The following is a 19,504-nucleotide window of genomic DNA, read 5'->3' on the forward strand; positions in this document are numbered from 1 at the left end:
GAAGTCTAACAGTGAAAATAAAGTCATATGGTTCTTGACCTCTACACGCGAGTAAACGTTTTTCTTTTTTTTTTCAATCACCATTTCTTTGTTAGCTTTGTGTAGCAGCCCTCAGGGTGCTAAACGGCTTCAAACTGCCCAGCGAATTTGCTGCATATATCCGCGACCGGACTAATGCATTTCTCTTGTCAGACTTTATCAACTTTCAATTACAATGGGTAGTGCAATGCGCAGGAACAACCTTTACGGGATTTTATAGCGATTGGGATTCTTTGCAAACTTTAGCTCGTTGCATAACGCATCTAACCTCTTCCACGTACCCAGTGGACCCAAGTTGTCTACTAGATGGGGCCCCCAGGTAAATGCTGGTTGCTGCCCTGTCGAGTGGGCAACTTTGGTCGGGTATGTGCGCGTAGACAACTTCGCAATGTGCATGTGATACTGGTACGTGCCCACGCTTGACCAATCACCCAAAATGGATATGGCATGTGGACTCAAGGTTTAGGTGGCGTTAAATATATTAAGGCTATGGCGCTCAATCCGCAAAAGATGCCGCAGCGCAGAACGCGGCCGGTCGATGGATAGCCGTTGCAACTTAGTTGCAGAATACTAGGAATAGTGCGGTTGCTACGGAGTCTCAACTGGGTTGCAGTGATTACAACGACATATGCTGTGCCGTAGTGTCATTCACCACTGTGGTCGGCAGCGAGGTTGCCACTTCGTGAGTCAGCTGATGTGCGCGTAAGGTTTTTTGGTTGACGGTTGGCATGGAGATACAAGGGTCATTCTAACAATGATCACCATAACATAAAAAAATGTCATCACCAATTAAACATCCATCATGAGAAGGATAGCGAATCACGTTAATGTCGCAAGAAATGTCCAGAAGATGGATGCACCGTTAATTTGTCTCTTTTTTATTTCGATGAATATTCTTAATTTTCCGTGTATCCGCGTTGTTTTACAGGGTGTCCCAACTATCATGCACCAAGATTTTAAAATATGCTAATGCCACGTAGCTGGAGTACCAGTACCAGAACCAAGTAATGTTGTTTGCTGTATCTTGGAGATAGTGAGATTATGTTTTGCATTCCGCCTAAATACATAATCAGTCCTAATTAACAAATTAACTTCTCAAATGTTCTTATTAGATGAAAAGTGTCAGTGAGAAAACTGTAGAGCAATATGAAAAACTCCCGATACAGCTTTCTGATGCTCAGTGTTTTTCAGATCCTGAAAGAAGCCCGCGAATACACGTAAAGTGCCTGGAGCGCAGTCGCGCGGCAATTAGAATATAATCCCGGAATGACAAGTGTTTTTAACGTGTCGCAAGTTCTTTTTTCTTTCGCATTCTGCATTTTAAGTGCGTCTGAAATTTATTTATTATAACGCCATCTAATTTCATTTAGCTACGCAGAAAGCAATGTTCTTCGCTATGTCAATAACGAAGAAGTCCCGTCAGAAATTAAAGCCCAACTGCAACGCCATTTCACTTGATTTAAACAGTTTCTACCATCAAACCAATGTTGCCAAAATAGCAGTGTGTTTTTCTCATTAGCAGCCTTTCAGCCGCACTTAAGCCGACGGTGCGCGGACCAAGTGGTGTCGCTATGACATAAGATTTTGCAGGGTGCCGCGGGCAGCCGACGGCCCCACAATAACGTCACCCACAGAAACCAAGCGAAGCACGCAGTTGCCCGAGTGTCTCGACGTCGAGCTGAAGCCGAAGGTAGAGGGGCTTTACGTCGAGCGGGCTCGTCGCTGGCACCTTGCGACGGTATCTGCGCTGTGCAGTTACGAGAAACTACGAGAGTACGAGGCTCGCGCTTGTGTGCTGCAGCCTGGCTACGTTATACGGGCCGGCGTCGCTCTGCACGAGCTTTGCCAAATAATAGTAGATAAATCCAGATTGCGCTTTTAGAAGCGCTGTCACTAGCAAACGTACGTGTGGTTTGGGCTTATATCTTAGGCAACGCAGAGGAGCTGCGCGTACCATGTCATGTGTCACTTCCAGCGAGCGGTATGGCGGCGTTCCTTTAACCTTAAGGGCCCCGTGTCGCAGAAACCCCGGTGTCGGTGTCGGCAGAGATGCCCATGTGCGACAGTTTCAGTATATAATTAGGTATATGCGTACGCCACGCCTTGCTACATGACATGTGGTATATGCGGGTTATATTGCCACCCTATTCTATCACTAAAGTTGCGCATACGTTGTCTTACGTTCTTGACAAAGTTATTCCTCGAAATTTTGAGAATGACAGCCCACAAACAAATGTCATGGAACGAAGCACCGATAGCGCATGCATTTTATGGTAAATATTCTCAGACTGAATGATTGAAAGTGCGAAAAAAAAATAGTACCCTAAAAATGATGGAATTTTTTTGATGCGGCTGTGCACAACCTTCGGGATCGGCCCACGCAAGAGGCCGTGTTTCTACCAGAAAGCTCGCCTGCGTGTAACCGTAAAAATTACGGTTATATAGGCTGCTGTCGTCCGGAAGCGTGCGAAGCAGCCACGGATCTTTTAATGCTATCGCGTTCCACTTTTAAAGTTGTTGTTTTAACAGCGGGGCTGCTAAGCCGGCCGTAAGTCCATGATGCGTCGGAAAAAATGCGGGCCGATCCTGGCGGTAGTGCAGAAAGGGTCCAAGCGCAATGGCACATACCCCTGTGAAACAGCGAAGCTGAGCCTGGCTAAGTCTAGCTAAGCATGGTTGGAACTACTTAAGATTATTCAGTCGTCGATTGTCAATCGATAACCAAACAATGGCTAATCGATAATCGTTCAATTATCAATACATTCCGGAAAATGTTGAGGATGATTTGGTAGTCCATAGCCTAGCTCAAATACGTGGCAAATACCTTGAGATAACCAATCGATAGCCATTCAATAGCTAATCGATAATAGACAAATAATGAATACATTCCAGGAAATGCTGGGGATGACGTGGTAGTGCTTAACCTAGCCCAAATACATGGCCAATACCTTGCGATGGCCAACTGACAACTAATCAATAGCTAATCAATAACCGATCAATAATCAATGATTTCCGGTAAATACTGGGGTTGACATGGTAGTGCTTAGCCTAGCCCAAAAGCCAGGACTAGCCAGGTGCCCATCAGCTCTGCGGTCCCTTTATAGCACTGCGCCAGCAGTGCAAACTATGCTATATTTCTTTTTAAAGCAAAGCTTGTAATGGCTCACAAGTTTCGGAGGCGTTGTTGTGGTCACGCAAAAAAACCCGACTGCTCCCACAGCTAGAGCAGCTGTTGCAGCTGCGCCGGTGCCGGATCATGTTACGTGCACGGCCAATCAGAGTCGGTTGGTGTTTCGCGGAGAGGGAAAGGGAAGGAAAGGGGATTGACGCGCGCTCCGCCGGGCTTCGCTCGCCTCAGATCAGTCTCGGCGCCCGGTTGGGAAGGCCACGCATGTTGGCTAAATGCTGACGAAATGCCTGACTTTTGTTTTCTTCTTTTGTTGCATGCACTGTAATGCGGGTTTTGATTCAGAAAACACAGTCCATTTTCTGGGTCTTTCAAAATCAATGAATTGCAGTGCACGACACAGAGCCGTTAGTTCGGCCCCCGTTGAGGTCGTGAAATGCGATGTCTTGAATCGCAGTGTTGTTCCTCGCGTTGGTATAACCAACAGGAAAGAGAAAGCGAGAAGCAAAGCTGGCAACTGCCATCAGAAGGGGCACAACGCCTGCCTACTCTTCGGAAAGGACGAGAGAAACATAGAAGGAAAGATAGGAAGGAGGGGAGGAAGGGAGGAAAGGAAGAGCGAGATGACAAATCTCAAAGAATAAAGTAAAACATACAGTAGGGGCCCGTCCCTGCAGGTCAAGCTACTAAAGAATGTAAAATAAAAGAAATAGTTGCTGGGTTACAAACGTGCCCCTCCCTGACAAACGGGCCGCTCCCGGCGGTAGTGCAGAAAGGGTCCAAGTGCAATGGCACATCCTGGCTGCACTGATGAACCGCATGACACCTTACAACCAGACACTTATGCTCTACAGGCCAAAACAGAAAATCGAGTTGATTGTACATGCACACAATCATTGACCGCATGAGAGAATAACAGTACTAAAACAATTCTGAAACACTATTAGCACTACTGCACAGCGATAAAGATACATCTTGTCAAAAAAAGAATAAATTATTCATCATGAAATCTAGACATCGTGAAAACTTACGTATTTTTCAACTAGCAGTTCTCTTGTTCTTTTTTTAATGCTTTAGACGAAGTTCCATGCTCTAGCAAAAGTAGTATGGCTGGCTTTGGTTTACCATGTCTGGTATTTGTGAAGTTAATCGTTGGTCTCAGTAGTTGGTGCTTGATCTCGGTTCGTGTATTAAGTGACGGCGTAGTTCCTAAGGGGTTTGTTTCAGATAACATGTATCCAATAATAGTGATGTGTTGATCCGATACGGATGTTGTATCTCCATAGTTTGTGTCTGTATAACAGCTTCATAGGTTATACTTAGTAGTTTTTAAAATATGGTCATGGGCTTTTGTAGAGTGAACTGCTTGAAATTGCACGTTCTGGCGCGCTTTTGAAAAATTAGAAGGTAATTAAAGGGTACCTGAGCACCCGTCGGTCTTGGGAGGAGGAAGCAGAAAAGCACAAGGTTAACCAGAATAACGTCCGATTGTCTACCCTACACCGGAGAAATGGGAAAGAGGAACACAAAGATAACAGGGAGAGAGAGGAGGGAATGAAAGAAGGAAATTAGCGGTGAGTTAGCTGACGCGTGTGGTATTGCACTAATAGTCACATATGTTCACACAAGCCCGTCGTCCTCGAGAAGCACAAAAGTGCCTTCATCGCTTTATAGGCCGACGACCGATGGCGGCGGTGTTCCAGCAGCACCTGCACGGAAACCGGCCGATTGCAGCAGGTGGTCGATAGTTTCGTCGGTGCCGCAGACCTCGCATGCTGTACTGTTCGTCACTCCAATTAATCTAGAGTGTGCCTTTGTGAAGGCCACTCCTAACCAAAGGCGGCAGAGAAGCGAAGCTTCACGTCGACGAAGTCGGAATGGAAGTCGGAGTAGCAGTGAGGGGTTTAATCGATGCAGTCGTGTAAGTCTTAAGTTAGGTGAGTTCCACTCAGTCAGTGAGAGCCTGCGTACCAGGTGTCGAAGCTAGCCTTGCGGCGTCTGTTCTCGAAAGCGGATTTTAAACGCTGTGCTCTTCTTGATGTGATGCGCGAGCCGCGTTATCTGCGGAATCATTGCCACTGATTCCAGAATGACCAGGTACTCATTGAAAGACAACCTCGTGGCCTTTTAGTCGGAAGTGATGGTGAAGTTTCACAATTTCGTATGTCAGCTGTTCATGACATCCGCGTCAGAGAACTGACTGCATGCACTGTAATGCGGGTTTTGATTCAGAAAACACAGTCCATTTTCTGGGTCTTTCAAAATCAATGAATTCCAGTGCACGACGCAGAGCCGTTAGTTCTGCCCCCGTTGAGGTCGTGAAATGTTATGTCTTGAATCGCAGTGTTGTTCCTCGCGTTGGTATAACCACCGCACTAGTAGAACTGGATGACGTATTCGATCCATCGGTATAGATATGCACGTGGTTGGTGTACTTTTCATACACGAGGAGTAAGCTCAGTTGTTTTAGAGTAGGGGCTGGTTGATCGGACTTCTTCTGTAGAACTGGAATCATTATATGTGCTTGGGGACAGCGCCAACACCACGGAGAAAACACTGGCTTGGCTGCAGGTGGGTACCCTGAAGTAAATGATGGACGATGTGCACTGACAGTAGCGCTAAATGTCGAGCGGGGCCTTTCAGCAGTGAGGCTCGCCAGGTAGTTGGAAGGGTCGTAGCATAGTGTCTGAAATGCGTCCACATTGTCTCAACGGTAATGTGCGTCATGATTGGGTAATCCTGCGCAATGGAAATTGTTTCAGCCGTTAACGTAGTGCCTGGTAATCGGAGACATATCTTAAGGGCTTGGGCTTGAATGCTCTAAATCGTACGCAGGTTAGTCTTGCCGGTGTTGGATATCGCAGCCGGGCTGTACTGCAGGAATCCAACGAACGACACCATGTGCAGCTGTAACATAGCGTGTATAGATTCTCCTCAACTTTTTTTCTGCAAGGAACCTGAACAAGTGGCAGATAGCAGTCAGCCGCTTTTTCACGTAATTCACGTGTGGAGTCGAAGACAGGTCTCTGCCAATTACGAATTCCAAGAACCTGTGACTTCTGCTGTATGGCATAAGTTTTCCGTTAATTGATATTTCGTAAGCAGACATTGGCTTTCTGGTGAATGCCACCATTGCGCACTTTCCACATGAAATTTCAAGTCCTTGTTCACGAAGGTACCAAGATGTCATTGTGGCTGCCTTCTAAAGCCAAGCGCGAAGCCTGAAGTCGTGTTTCACCTGATGCCCAAATGAAGATCTCGTCCGCATAGATGCAAAGACGTAAAGTACCCCCCCCCCTTTACGGGATGTCAACAAATATAATGATGGTTAGATTGAAAAGCGTCGGGCTAAGCAATCCGCCACGGGATTGGTGAAGCAATACAGTCTTGCGGATAGCATACGCAGCTGTGAATATCTGAGCTAAATTTTGCGATCTCGCAAGAGGAGCGCGACACCACCTCTCTTTCAAACGCTCTCTTTTCAAGCGAAGCTTGTATTGCGTTACAGATTCCGGTGGCGGCGTAGGTCACGCAAAAATCACGTGTGGCGCATAACCGCATTGGATATGCGGGTATGAGCCAGGTACAAGAAATAAAGAACGAAGGAAGGAAGGAAAGAAAGAAAGAGCAGCTGCGCCAGCACCGGATCACGTCACGCGTGCGACCTATCAGGGTCGTTTGGTGCGCCGCGGGGAAGAAAAGGAAAGGGGGTACGTGCACGTTCCAGTGGGCTTTTCTCGCCTCAGATCAGTTTCGGCGTCCGGATGGGAAGTCCTCGCGTGGTGCGTTCCGTCGAGAAGCAGGCTACGTTTGAGCAACAGTGCCCCGAACTCGCTCGGGAAAGGGCTCGTCGTAGACGTGCCGATTCTAGCGTGAGGGCTTCCGAAGCTCACACGAAACTTCAGCGAAGAGCCGCGGAGCCCGAGTTGCGGGAGAGCGATGTTGAGGCCAAAAGTCAGCGAAGAGCGATCAACCCTTAGTTTAGGGCAAAAGAAGCTGAACGGCTGCGACAGCGTCGTCTTGCCACAAGATTCGCTTGGCCCCATTTCCTCAACAGGGGAAGGGCTCTGAATTTTGTCAACAGATGCCTGCTCCTCGCTCTTTTCCGGACGCTTTATTTTATATTAGAGCAGATTATCATACGCGGCTGCTATTGGCCATTTGATGACATCATTCAGGAAGGGCGTTTGGAACAGTGCGCATGTTCCTGCGTTTACTGTGTCTTTTTATTGACGCAGTTTAATAAAGAGGCTTAAATATTCGAAAATCTGCTTTCGAATTTCGATAATAATTACGTACTTTCAGAAGTAGCCTACAATCGCGAGCTCAAGCTCGGCCGCGGCCGCCCGCGTCAGAATTTAGCTTTCGCCGCCCTGCTTATTCTTGCCGTAGCCGTCGGCTCGATAATTCCAATCAGCTTTGAACACTCAACTAGCCTGGAACCAAGGAAAACTTAAGCTCAGACCACACACACGTGTGCCAGCGCGCTTACGCCTGGCCGCTCCTGGCTAGGACGCCTTGGCACACTTCGCTTCGTAATGAGCGCTTCAAAATGCGCAAGTTGGATATGGCTACTATCGGTCGGTCAAGCTGGTGCAGGACAAAGTCGGTCCGCACCACGTTGCACAGCCAGACAGGGGCCTATAAGTGCGAGCGCGCACTCTAGACCTGTTGTGTACCAAGGAAACGCTGCAGTTGCATGTGGCTGCGGTGTGCTACGTAGCGTAGATACCGCGGCTGGCTGAGCGCACTGAGCACGGCACTGAGGCTCGCTGAGGGCAGCCGAGTTTGGCTACGTTTGGCGCGTCGTAGGCGCCAAAATCGGAAGTTGTGGCGTCTACACGGGCATCCACAATCAAATTTGAACTGCGCGCCACGGACGTTTAATAGGTGTAGTGTAGTGGGCACACCACGCTCCGCCATAGCCTTTGCATGCAAATCGTTGAAGAAGGAGAGAAAGCGCCACGAAAGATATGTTGGATTACCAATAACTATGCTTCTGCCGAACGCAATGAAGAACTGTTCTCGCCAAAGTATTTCTGGAATAGTCTAATTTAATTTCAAATGCATCCTTCGACTTCAACCAAATGTGGTTCTGAGCCCCTGAAAGCTTTGTGTTTGTCGTTGTTAGTCACACCGGAGGAACAGTAGGTTAGGCGTGAGTGAACTAGAGCATAGTAAATTTGACGCGTAACATTCGATGTAACGACATACCTGAGTTTGTTTTTTAATTCCGATTATTCTGAAAATAATTTTTTCATCGTGTCAGTGGGGGGGGGGGGGGGCGGAGACCAAGCAAGATGTTCGTAAAAATGCATTCCTACGAATTCTATTGTTGTCGATTGCAGAATCTCGCTGCTCTCGCAGTACAGTATCTCGCAGTAAAGTAGTCTGGATGTCGCAGTAAAGTCGTCTACCAATATGTTTGTTACTTCTTTAGGTTTGAATGGCATATACATTCTTTTAGCTATGTATAACTGAGGTTTGTTTGCGTTTAGCCATATATTTCGATTGTATGTGCATACGTTACCTTCTTTATAGAGTTCACATCTGAACCTGAGAAAAGTAGGTGTGTGTCATCAGCATGCAGTATTATTTTCTTACGTCCCTTCAACATTTAAATATCATTACAGAACAGCAAAAATCAGACAGGTCCGAGGATGGATCCCTGGGGAACACCATCCTCAATGAATTCAACTTGAGACTCTATATTACTTACTGTAGAGTATTGCTTTCTGAATGCTAGATAACTTTGCATCTGTTGCAACGTGGTACAGAGAATACCTTAGCATGGAAGATTCCGTAAAAGCCGGCCGTGTTGTATGCAGTCAAATGCATACCTGCCATTAAGAAATATTCCTAGTGTATAAGTTTTTTTCAAAGATTCCGAGAGTGTATTCTTTGATACTAATAAAGCGGTTTCTAAATTTGTTTTTGCAGAATCTATGCTGCTCTTTTACCATAATACGGTTTCTCGGTAAAATATGCACCGACGATTACGATACTCGCTATATATATATATATATATATATATATATATATATAGAGAGAGAGAGAGAGAGAGAGAGCGAAATCTGAGCGCAGCTCTATATGTGTTTTCACTTCGCGATATATTGGCTGGGGCGGACAATCTGTCTCCGTTGCAAACGGAGCGAAGTGTAACGCGACTGCCTCGCTAATCATGAGATCGCGAGTGGAAGCGCGTGGGTGACGCGTGGGCGCGATTCGCAGCCGCCGCCGCAGACAGACTTCCGCTCATGGAGCGCTTTGTTTTCATAGATGGGATCGTTGGCGCCATCCGTGAATAGCTGACGCGCGCTACTGTAGCGCCCTCTCGTAGCCATCGTCGCCGCAGAGCCCGACTTGCGCGGCACTACACTTTTCTTCGCACACTTTCGGCATAACCTCCTCCTCTGCTTCGCGCCTCGTGGTTCCGCTGCACCCTCCTCGCACTCTTTTCGCTTTCGCCGTCTTTCATCCTCCGCTGCGCTCCGCATTCTCTCTTTCATCCTTCGCTGTGCTTGTTCGCTTGGTTACGAGGGACGCCGACGCTCGCCGTAGGGACGCGCGCCTAAAAGCTGCGCTCTAAAAACCTGCAATCCTGTTATTTTGAGTCTGTTCGGGTGTTTTTCCAAATACAGAAAGGACAGATAGTGGTGTGTCGTTGAGTTTGTAGAACAAGCCACCATTATGAATCGCATACACTTCAGAAACTTTTATTTGATAGGGAAAACCGACTGAAGTTAGCATCAAATTATAAATGTGCGTCAGAGGTAAGGTGACAATGTGACTTGTAGCTTTTAGCGGCTTCGGCTTGATCAGGGCCGCATGCACAGTTATCATTTAATGACAAAACTAAATTTTCCATTTCATGTGGAAAAATGCATCTCTCGACTTCGATCAAACCAGCAAACACTGGATGGACAGTCTGTGGCTATATAATTCTCGTAATACATTTTTGTGTTGTCATTTGTAAACCCACCTGTAGTTAGAAAGTGTTTCTTGAAATCATCGGCGATGTCTGCGTCCCTCGTGCCCGGCCTTTGAAACTTGAGTCTTCTTGTCATGGCCCTTTTGTTATTTGGCTCATTGTGTCCCACAGGATGCGTGGATTTGCTGAATGAGTAGCGAAGTTGATGATATAATGTTCAGATTTTGCTACTTTCTGGTCTTTGTACAGTTCATTACAGAGTTTTTTGTAATTGCGTAGATCATTTCATATTTTGACGACAGAAATGATTAAAAATGGCTATTTCTGAACCTAATTATGTTGTATAGTTCTGTTGAGTTCCACGGCATCCGGCATTGTCTGTTTTTCTTGATTTCTTTTTTTTACGCCGTTAGGGGGGAAACACTTTCCATAGGTGGATAAAAATTAGTCTAAGAAGATCTTGTAGGACTTATTGGGATCGGTTTCTTCTATAATAGTGCTCCAATTAAGACTACTGCCAAGGTTCCTGAAAAGTTCTACATTATGCTCTAATTCCTAAATAATACTTCATCATTATTTGGGATTACACGGTTGCCTGGTAAGAAGCAATGTATTTTGAAATGGTCACTGATGTCGCAACAAATGGCGCCTGCTTTCGCATCATGCGGTTTGAAGCTTGTGAAACATAGGTCCAAATTTGTTTCATATGTAGCAATTATTCTTGTTGTTGTGTTAATTACATTTATACAGCCATATACTTCGAATAGTTCATTATAGAGAGGGGCAAAACGGCTCACATCAGTGAGCGGCTCGGAACGGCTCAGCTCACTGAAATGAACCGGTTTATTTCAAGGGATCACCGGTTCACTTAAACGTTTCACCTGTGTCATGCATATTCTATAGTTATTTTGCTTTAAAAAACCGATATATGTATAATTGATATTGGTATTTTCGCTATGTTCAGAGATTATTTTTACATATCTTAAAAGCATGAATTTTTAGTTGTAATTAAACTTTCTTTTCTCATATTCAGGATATAGAAAATGCTTATATTACTGTAACAGGCACACTGCGACGTACTTTTCTCAGAAATAAAAGTAACTTCATCATCATTACAGGAGCTTTTCTGTTTTTGTGGTACTTTAAAATCAACTTTGGTCAAAATAAGAACACAAAATTATTGTACGTTAGCTTTCATATTCATTTATTCTCATAAGCACGCTCACTATAATATGAGTGAGCTGTAACGCCATGCAAAATGAATGTCGAAATCATCTCTTGAAGTACAATACAAAAATCATACTAAAGATCCACAAGACTACCGCACGTACCCTTCCGTTTTTTTTATCTCTTCAGCGCACGTGCGATACTGGCGACCATGCCATCATGCGCCAGGACAAAAAAAAAAAGAAAAGAAGAAATGAAGTTCTATTACAACACAACAGATCATTCGCCTAGTTTTATTGACGTGCTTATGATACACGCTCAGAAAATGCAATGAAGTGGATACCATGGGCGACATTTTCATGACTACGCTAATTAGCACAAATGAAGAGCAGTACGTAAACTGTACGTTCACCTCTTGTCTTTAAACACACTGAAGACAATCATCGAAATGTTGTTGCACCAGCGCACGATGTGCGATCGGTGAGAGTCGTGAGACATCGTTACGAACAGCAGCAGGCAACGAACAGGTACCATCCTTTGTCAATTAAGGCTTCTTTACAACACCGTAGAGGCTTGGGCTAGTCGGTACATACTCGAGAGGGAAACGGCGCGAAAAAACAGAACAAGAATACAAGAAGGCAGACACACACCAGTGCGGGTGTTTTTCTCCCTTCTTGTCTTCTTGTCCTGTCTTTTCGCGCTCTTTTCCTCTCAAGGCTTCTTTACTTCTCCCTTCGGTGGCAACGGGACGCGCAAAAAACAAAGGGACTGCTGCGCACACCACACTGCGAGCGAGTACGAGTAACGTGAGTCTGCCCCCGCCGGCCACCACTCGTCGGTTTGAAAACGAAATCTCGAAACCCAGCAGAAGACAAGGCTCTGACGGCACGGTCCGGCATGGTCCACTGAACCGGCTTCCTCTCTCAGAAAGAAACGCCGCGCACACACTTAACCTACCGCTCCCTCGCTCTTCAAAAGACCAGCTGAAACGATCCGGCACGCTGTTGAGCGCTCTCAAGGAACGGTTCCTCACGGCTCGCAGTACGAGAGAGAGCCGGCTTTCTCTCTCCGAAAGAACCGCCGCTCACTTACTGAACCACCGCTCCCCCGTTCTTCAAAAGAGCGGCTCAAAAGATCCGGCTAGCTCCTGAGCGCTCTCTAGGAACGGTTACTCATGGCTCGCAGTACGAGAGAGAGCCTCCGATAGAACCGCCGCTGACATACTTAACCACCGCTCGCTCCTGAGCGGAACTCGCTCAGGAGCGAGCCGGATCTTTTGAGCCGCTCTTTTGAAGAGCGAGGGAGCGGTGGTTCAGTAAGTGAGCGGTTGTTTCTTTGGAGATAGGAAGCCGGCTCTCTCCCGAGCCGTGGCAACCGTTCCGTCTCTACTGCTGGGTGCAATGTAAGGGCCATCTATTAGCAGTGCGAGAAGGCAACTGCCCTCCCGCCCTTCCTTGCAAGAGTCGCCTCGACCCTCTCGCCTTCGGCTGTCTTTTGAGCCGCTCTTTTTGAAGAACGAGTGAGTCATGGTTCAAGTGAGCGGCGGTTCTTTCGGAGAGAGTACCGGCTCCTTTTCTCCAAAAGCACCGCCGCTCACTTTTACTGAACCACGGCTCACTCGCTCTTTAAGAAGAGCGGCTCAAAAGATCCGGCTCGCTACTGAGCGACCCATATCTAGTTCATTAAGCCATACATAGCAAGAGTTATACAGTGACACATTGCTATTAAAATCTCCAAATAAGAAAGTTTCCAAGCCAGATTCTGGAGAGCAGACCAGCAGCTTATCAGTGAAATTCAAAAATCCTTCTATTCACCCAGAAGGAGGGCGGTAGATAACAGAAAGTAACACATCAAAACACTCTATCGTTATACACTCTATATAGCTATGATCTACAATAATTCAGGAATTATTCTATATGGCAGGTTTGTGCGGATATACATACAGACGCCACCATCACGCTTTCCTAATGGGCATGCAGAGATGCAGTCACAACCACCAACCATAATACAATCGTCATCTGATGAGAACCATCTTTCACTAAAGCAAATTAAATCAAATAAACAGTTGAATTGATATAATAAAATAATAATTTCATCAAATGTGTTCACTATGCTTCTCACATTTAAGTGAAAAGTAGAAAGTCCTAAATTCACTTCTTAAAACTGGGATATGGTGTAGAAATTGGGCAGTGGAGTACGCCAGCTTGAGCCAAGGCCACCAGTGACGCACGTGCATAATGCTACCCGCCTTCATGTCAAACGTGAGAGATCCTCGCTTCCTCGAATGACCATCGCCCTTTCTCCATTTGCTCGCCTAACACTTTACCGTTTGAATGCCGCACGCACGCGAAACCCGATTTCTTCGCCCATTCCTTGGCCATTGAAGGCTCACTCGCCTGCCGGGTCATGTTCTCACACATGTATGCACTGCTGCTTTCACTTCTCAGCCCTCGCCCCCTTGGCAGCCACTTGGCGCTGAATTCTTGGTTTGCAAATCGCACGATAACTCCACGTGTCCTGCCTGCTTTAGCGGGTAGCCGATGGCCGTTCTCGAGCTCATTTCGGGACACAGGAGGAAGTCAGGTTTGCTTCGCAATTTCGTTCAATTTTACCATGAGATCCTCATTGTGAGTTTCTTAAATTCCGTGGGCTTCTATATTCGCCGCGTAGTCTCGATACGTGCAAACAATGCATTGCAATTGAGTTGTATTCCACCAGGTGTCACGGAATGTAGCAGTAGTATCGTACGATGCCACGTGTCAACGAATGTGACATGTGCGTCTGGTAGTCGCGATACCGACTGCTGCGAAGTAAGAGACGATTAGGCTATCGGTGGAAGAAAAGCGGGGAAGACATTGATTGAACCGAAGTCATTAGACGTGTTGTTAATGGTGCAGTATAGTGATATATGTTTTAAGTACGAACGTTACGATTCAGATCAAGCAGTATAGGGGAATACTTGTTCCCATTTCATTTCAAAGGGGATCAACATCACCGTCACCATTGCGAATAACGCCCCGGAAGCGATAGTCCGCCATTATTTATTGACTACCTTGATACATTTTTCTTTCTAAATTAAAAAGGAGCCCGAGCGAACTGATTGCCGTCGTCAGCTGTTCAAATGTTTCTGTGATAAAAAAAGAGTACGACATTATTTGTGGCATAATTATGTTTTGTGATCACGTTTGTTAGATACATCTTCCGGTAATTTCACCAAATCTATTTATTGTGTTTCCGTAATTTACAGAAAATAAATGTTATATAGTTAATTCTATTAAGGGAGTAACGTTTACTCCCTTCATTACTGCAGCTTTCATGTAGTACGAAAGGGTCAAATGCTGAGGTGTGGTTGTAACGGATTATACACGTAGAGATTTGCACGTTACGTAAATAATAGGAAATGTGATTACTGCGTATTGGGGCCATCGCCCCTGCCATGGTGCCAGATCACAGCATCCACAACATCCAAGCATCCACTCTACGAGTTTATATAGCCATATACTGACTGACATGACTCACCCTCATAACTCCTCAATCATATTCATAAAATAAGACTAATTGGTTCACCCATACGAGATCCATCTGCCTATACTTACGTGGCTAGTAAAGCTACAGACACATTGTAATTCAGGATAGTAAAGGAACTAACAAACATTATTTCGCTCGTAGTTTACTCGCGCCTATTGTGGACCGATTAAAGTTGTTTTCCTCACTCACTCACTTTATCATATTTGGACCAGTTCTGTTAATACCTAAAAAAGTTGTCTTTTTTTGCCACAAGCTAAAGGGCCATTGTGTAAATTAAGATAATCCTTGTTTCTTCTACATTGAAAAAAATTTCTGAAGTAAGAAATGAATTTCTATTTTCTTGCATTTTTTTACAGTGTCTCGACGTAAATGTTCCGAGCCCAAGTTACCATTACTATTCAGTCTTGCTTCCATTAATGAGGTTATCGCAACTAATGTGATTGTTTATGTTCATAACAACAACAAAAAAAAGCGTAGCGGCAGTTGCTTACATATGAAGCGCATACCTGGCTTTTTTCCTATATTTGTTTTCATTCATGGTATAGCTGGTAAAAAACCTTGGTATTACCTTGCAGAGTTGTAAATAAAATAGGCTATGAATAATTCGAAACCTCACTTCTATACCGATAAATATTGCAGCGATATATAACAACGATGGTGATCCCGAGTCTTCATACCTGATAAACGTACTTATATTAACTATCGGCCGCTAACAGCAGTCAAACAAGAATTTCTCCTCGAATTTGCACATACCAATATCTATAATGTGGCAACCGAAAGTTTTTTTGGAATTCTTCGTATGGATTTCGTCATCGCAGCAGGCGCGTAATGACACGCTTCGCACGAATTCTACAAATTCCTGAGAGCCTGCCAGAATAAAGAAAAATTGGCCCAACATTGCAAATTCCTGAGAAGAAGGCCCAGCTTCCCTTTTAGCCTATCTATGTGTGCCGCTACTTTCTTCTTATCCCCGCTTGGTTTATGTATACTCCCCCCATTCCCCACACACCCATCCCCACGCCCATCAGCTTATGTACTCTTCTATCTCAGCGATATTTTACTCGCCTTTACCCCGTTACTATGAGACAAATACGTTTTACATTTTCCTGAATGAATAAACACTTCACCATGATCCCAATGTGTATGTGCCGCTGTTCCATGAGGAGAAACGATGTTGTGAATAACTGTGCCTGTAACAGTTATGCCATATATCGCAGCACCGCAACTTGTTGCGTTTAAATTATGTTCCTCACATCGAAACTGGTATCGAAGGCAGAAAACTCTGAGATCTCTGGGCTTTCATTTTGCTCACATCAGTTGTTTTATGTTTACGAAAGCTCTGTAGAACTGCGCGTGAAAAATCAGGGTACCCCAGCCGTCGAATGTTTCGTTAGGTGCAACCACAGGCGCAAATATACAATAAATCGAGTTACTTCGATACAGTCAAGTTACCAATATGAAAAATTATTTGCTATTTTTTCCGGTGACACGCGCGTTGACACTTCAATGGCATGTGCGTTGCGAGGCCATCTGTGATGCTGCATAAGCTAGAGACTATTTAGTCGCTAATCTTCAATCTTTTTACACGCGTTTGTGCTATGCTAAAAAGAGTGTCCCAACTATCATATCACCCAGACTTAGAAAAAGAGCAATTGCGTTACACGAAGAAAACCTAGTGCATATTGTTTGCAGTAAAGTGGACTACCCACCAGTAATTGTTTCGTTATTGAGATTTAATTAGGTAATTGTGATTATCTAACGCGAGAAGTACAGTCCTAATTACCAAAATATCAATGATAAAACTGTAGAGAAACATGGACAACTCCGAATGCGGCTCATTCTGGCGCGCGTAAGAGAGAAGCTGACTGGGAACAGGCCGTCTTCCGTCGTGCGAAAGGGTGGGGGGGGGGGGGGGGAGTGTCAACACGTGCTACATAAAAATCTATTTGCGGGCGTTAAAGACGCCCGCGAATGCATGCAAAATTTGTCGTGCAGCTCGGCCACCTACGCACATTGATTCGCCGGACGAAACCACTCTTACATCCTGTGACTGAAGCTAGCAAAACAGCCCGTAAAGGCCGCGTGTCAAATGTTCGAAAAACGACCCCACGTGTGTGTATCTTTTATAACTATGCTCATCACGGCACGGTGCGTACTGGTTCACCTGATATTCGAAGAGAAATAAAGAAAACGGCAACGTGTTTCTGCCTTCCCTATTTTTCTATGAATCTTCCGTCTAGCAGTACGAATGCGTTTATTTGTGTTTCTTAGTGCGTGCATGAACGCGCTTGGGTGTGTGCGCCGCGGCTGGAATGCTGCGCACTGTTCAGACTGGACGTGGAGCCATGCGTTTTTCAAAAGCAGGCACGGCAACCACCGTTAAAGAGAAGCATAAAACTATTTCCGGAAAAACAGCGAAAGGGGTGATACATTTATAGTGAGTGCAAATCAAATCTAGATTGCCCGTCCGAGCTGGAGTAAAGGTCACCAAATTAAGAAAGGGCAGCAGTTTCGCCCGAAAGGCGAAAAATTGTTTGCAATAGTAAATTAGTAGACAGCTATATACCAAGTACGCATAGTAGATTTTTCGGTCGTATAAACGTGGAAATATCCGTTTTGCTAACTCAATTAACAAGCATGGTGTCAGCGCGCACAGGCAAATATGAACACTCGCCAGTTTGACACTTGCTCTCAAAGCGATAGCGTCAGCAAGCGCAGCAGCAGCAGCGAGCGAAGTCACCTTCGTGCTGTGTATCACGCTTCAACGCAAACTGAGCGACGAGACCGCCGCACTCATAAAGGTATGAGCCGCTTGCAGATGGCTTTCACGATTAGGCGCGCGACCACGCACGGCCATGCAAAGTAAAATTTAAGGTGTCAGAGTCCTTACGCTGCCCTTTCTTCCCTCGCTCGCAACGCCCACGGTCATTGGCACGACGGAAGACGGCGCATTTCCTGTCAGCTTCCCTCTCTTGCATGGACAAGATTGAGGCGCGATCGCCGGATACCCTCGCGCGCTTTCAGTCGCACATACAGCATACAGCATGCGGGGACGGTGTCATCGCCCTTGGACTTTATACTGACCATCACGGTGACGACGACAACGACGGCAGAAATGCGCTTGGAGTGTCCATATAATTGCTATCGCGCAAAAAAATGGGGGCAGCTTCACACTAGGGGTGCGAAGACTGGGCAAACAGCGAAGCTGGCGACCCAACTTAGCTTTATCTTGGTTCGGCCAAGTTTTTGCGAGATTATGCTTCGAGAATCGGCTACGCTTTGCGCAAGACCACCCCGGAATCACCCAGAACCCAAGGAGCAACGAACACTCGGTAATTAAAGTATCTGGACGCTTCTGGACGCTCAAACGCTTTTGCTGGGTTTCGCGGGCTCGTAACTCCGGATCTTTTGCGAATCGCTGACGTTTCGCTGCCGCTTCGGCGGCGCGATACATGGTATCGGGCCGAAGTCGTCGCACTCGCTCTCGAGTAGCGGCGCGACAGCTTTCGCACCGCGCTTCCTTTTCTTCGGGAGCGACGCTATTTTTCGGCCGCCCTATCTTCGCGGCGATGTGCTCGGTGCGGAGACGGCGGGGCTTTTGTGTCGCCGTGGCGGCGAGGCGGAGCTATATATCACGAGGGTCGGCACAGTGACGTCACGGCTAAGTCTGCCTCTGCGCAGTCGCGACAGCCACTCCGCACGGTGCGGTGACGTCATGCTTCAGCAAAGCTAAGGCGAAGTGATGCGGCGCGCGCGATGACGTCATGGCTCACGCAGCTGTGGCGAGTCTGGGCACGGTCGGCGCAGTCGGGGCGAAGCGTTGTTGTCGACGCATGGTGGCGTCACCGCCAGGTGGAGGTTTTGCGGCGTGCACTCAGTACACTCGACGGACCATCATCGAGCATAAACAGCTTCGCTAGTTCACAGGGGTATGTGGCATTGAGCTTCGTTCGACCCTTTCTGTGCACCTCCAGGATCGGCCCACATTGCGGGCGTACACCACCGGACTACCTCCAGCTTGAACAGCTTCAACGTTAAAAAATAACGTCCATATACGTTCTGGGAGTGGAGATGACCAATGCTCCGCGCTTCCGCAAAATTTTAAATGTGCTTCCGCCATGTGTGTGCTTCATCCCAGTGATTGTGGCCGCACGACGCCCCCTCCCCCCCCCCCCTGATGCAGTGTGCTTCTTTCCTTTACTTTTGTTATCATGGCAGTTATCGTCGCGAAGGCTTACTTTGTGGCCTCTGCAAGAATATTTATTCAGTATATGCGAGAAGGGCAGAATACCTGCCTTAATGATAAATCATATTTTGTCCGAGAATAAGCTTTGACTTTCTTCTGACAGTTTCCAAGAGTACAAAATTATTAAAACTAAATATACCTGCTTGCTCTCCCGGCTATGCCACAAAGACTATGTTGGACCACATATGTACGCTGAGTCGCGTATACAAATGAGAGAGAAATGCAAAGCGTCTGATAACACATTATTAAACAAACGACTGACTGCTTCCGCGCAATTTTGATGCCTTCAGAATCCAGAGTGCTTACTTTACAACAAACCCCCTGCCCCGCCAAAATTACAGGTCCATTTTGTTCATTTGGACTGATGTTAAGTGGCGACGTAGAAGGTAATCCTGGCCCCCTAAAGAATATCTTGATTCCCTAACTAAAATACTGGGAACTGTTAAAGATTTAAACCAGAGCACCA

The sequence above is a fragment of the Dermacentor silvarum genome, chromosome 2 (assembly GCF_013339745.2).
Source record: "Dermacentor silvarum isolate Dsil-2018 chromosome 2, BIME_Dsil_1.4, whole genome shotgun sequence".
Taxonomy (NCBI): domain Eukaryota; kingdom Metazoa; phylum Arthropoda; class Arachnida; order Ixodida; family Ixodidae; genus Dermacentor; species Dermacentor silvarum.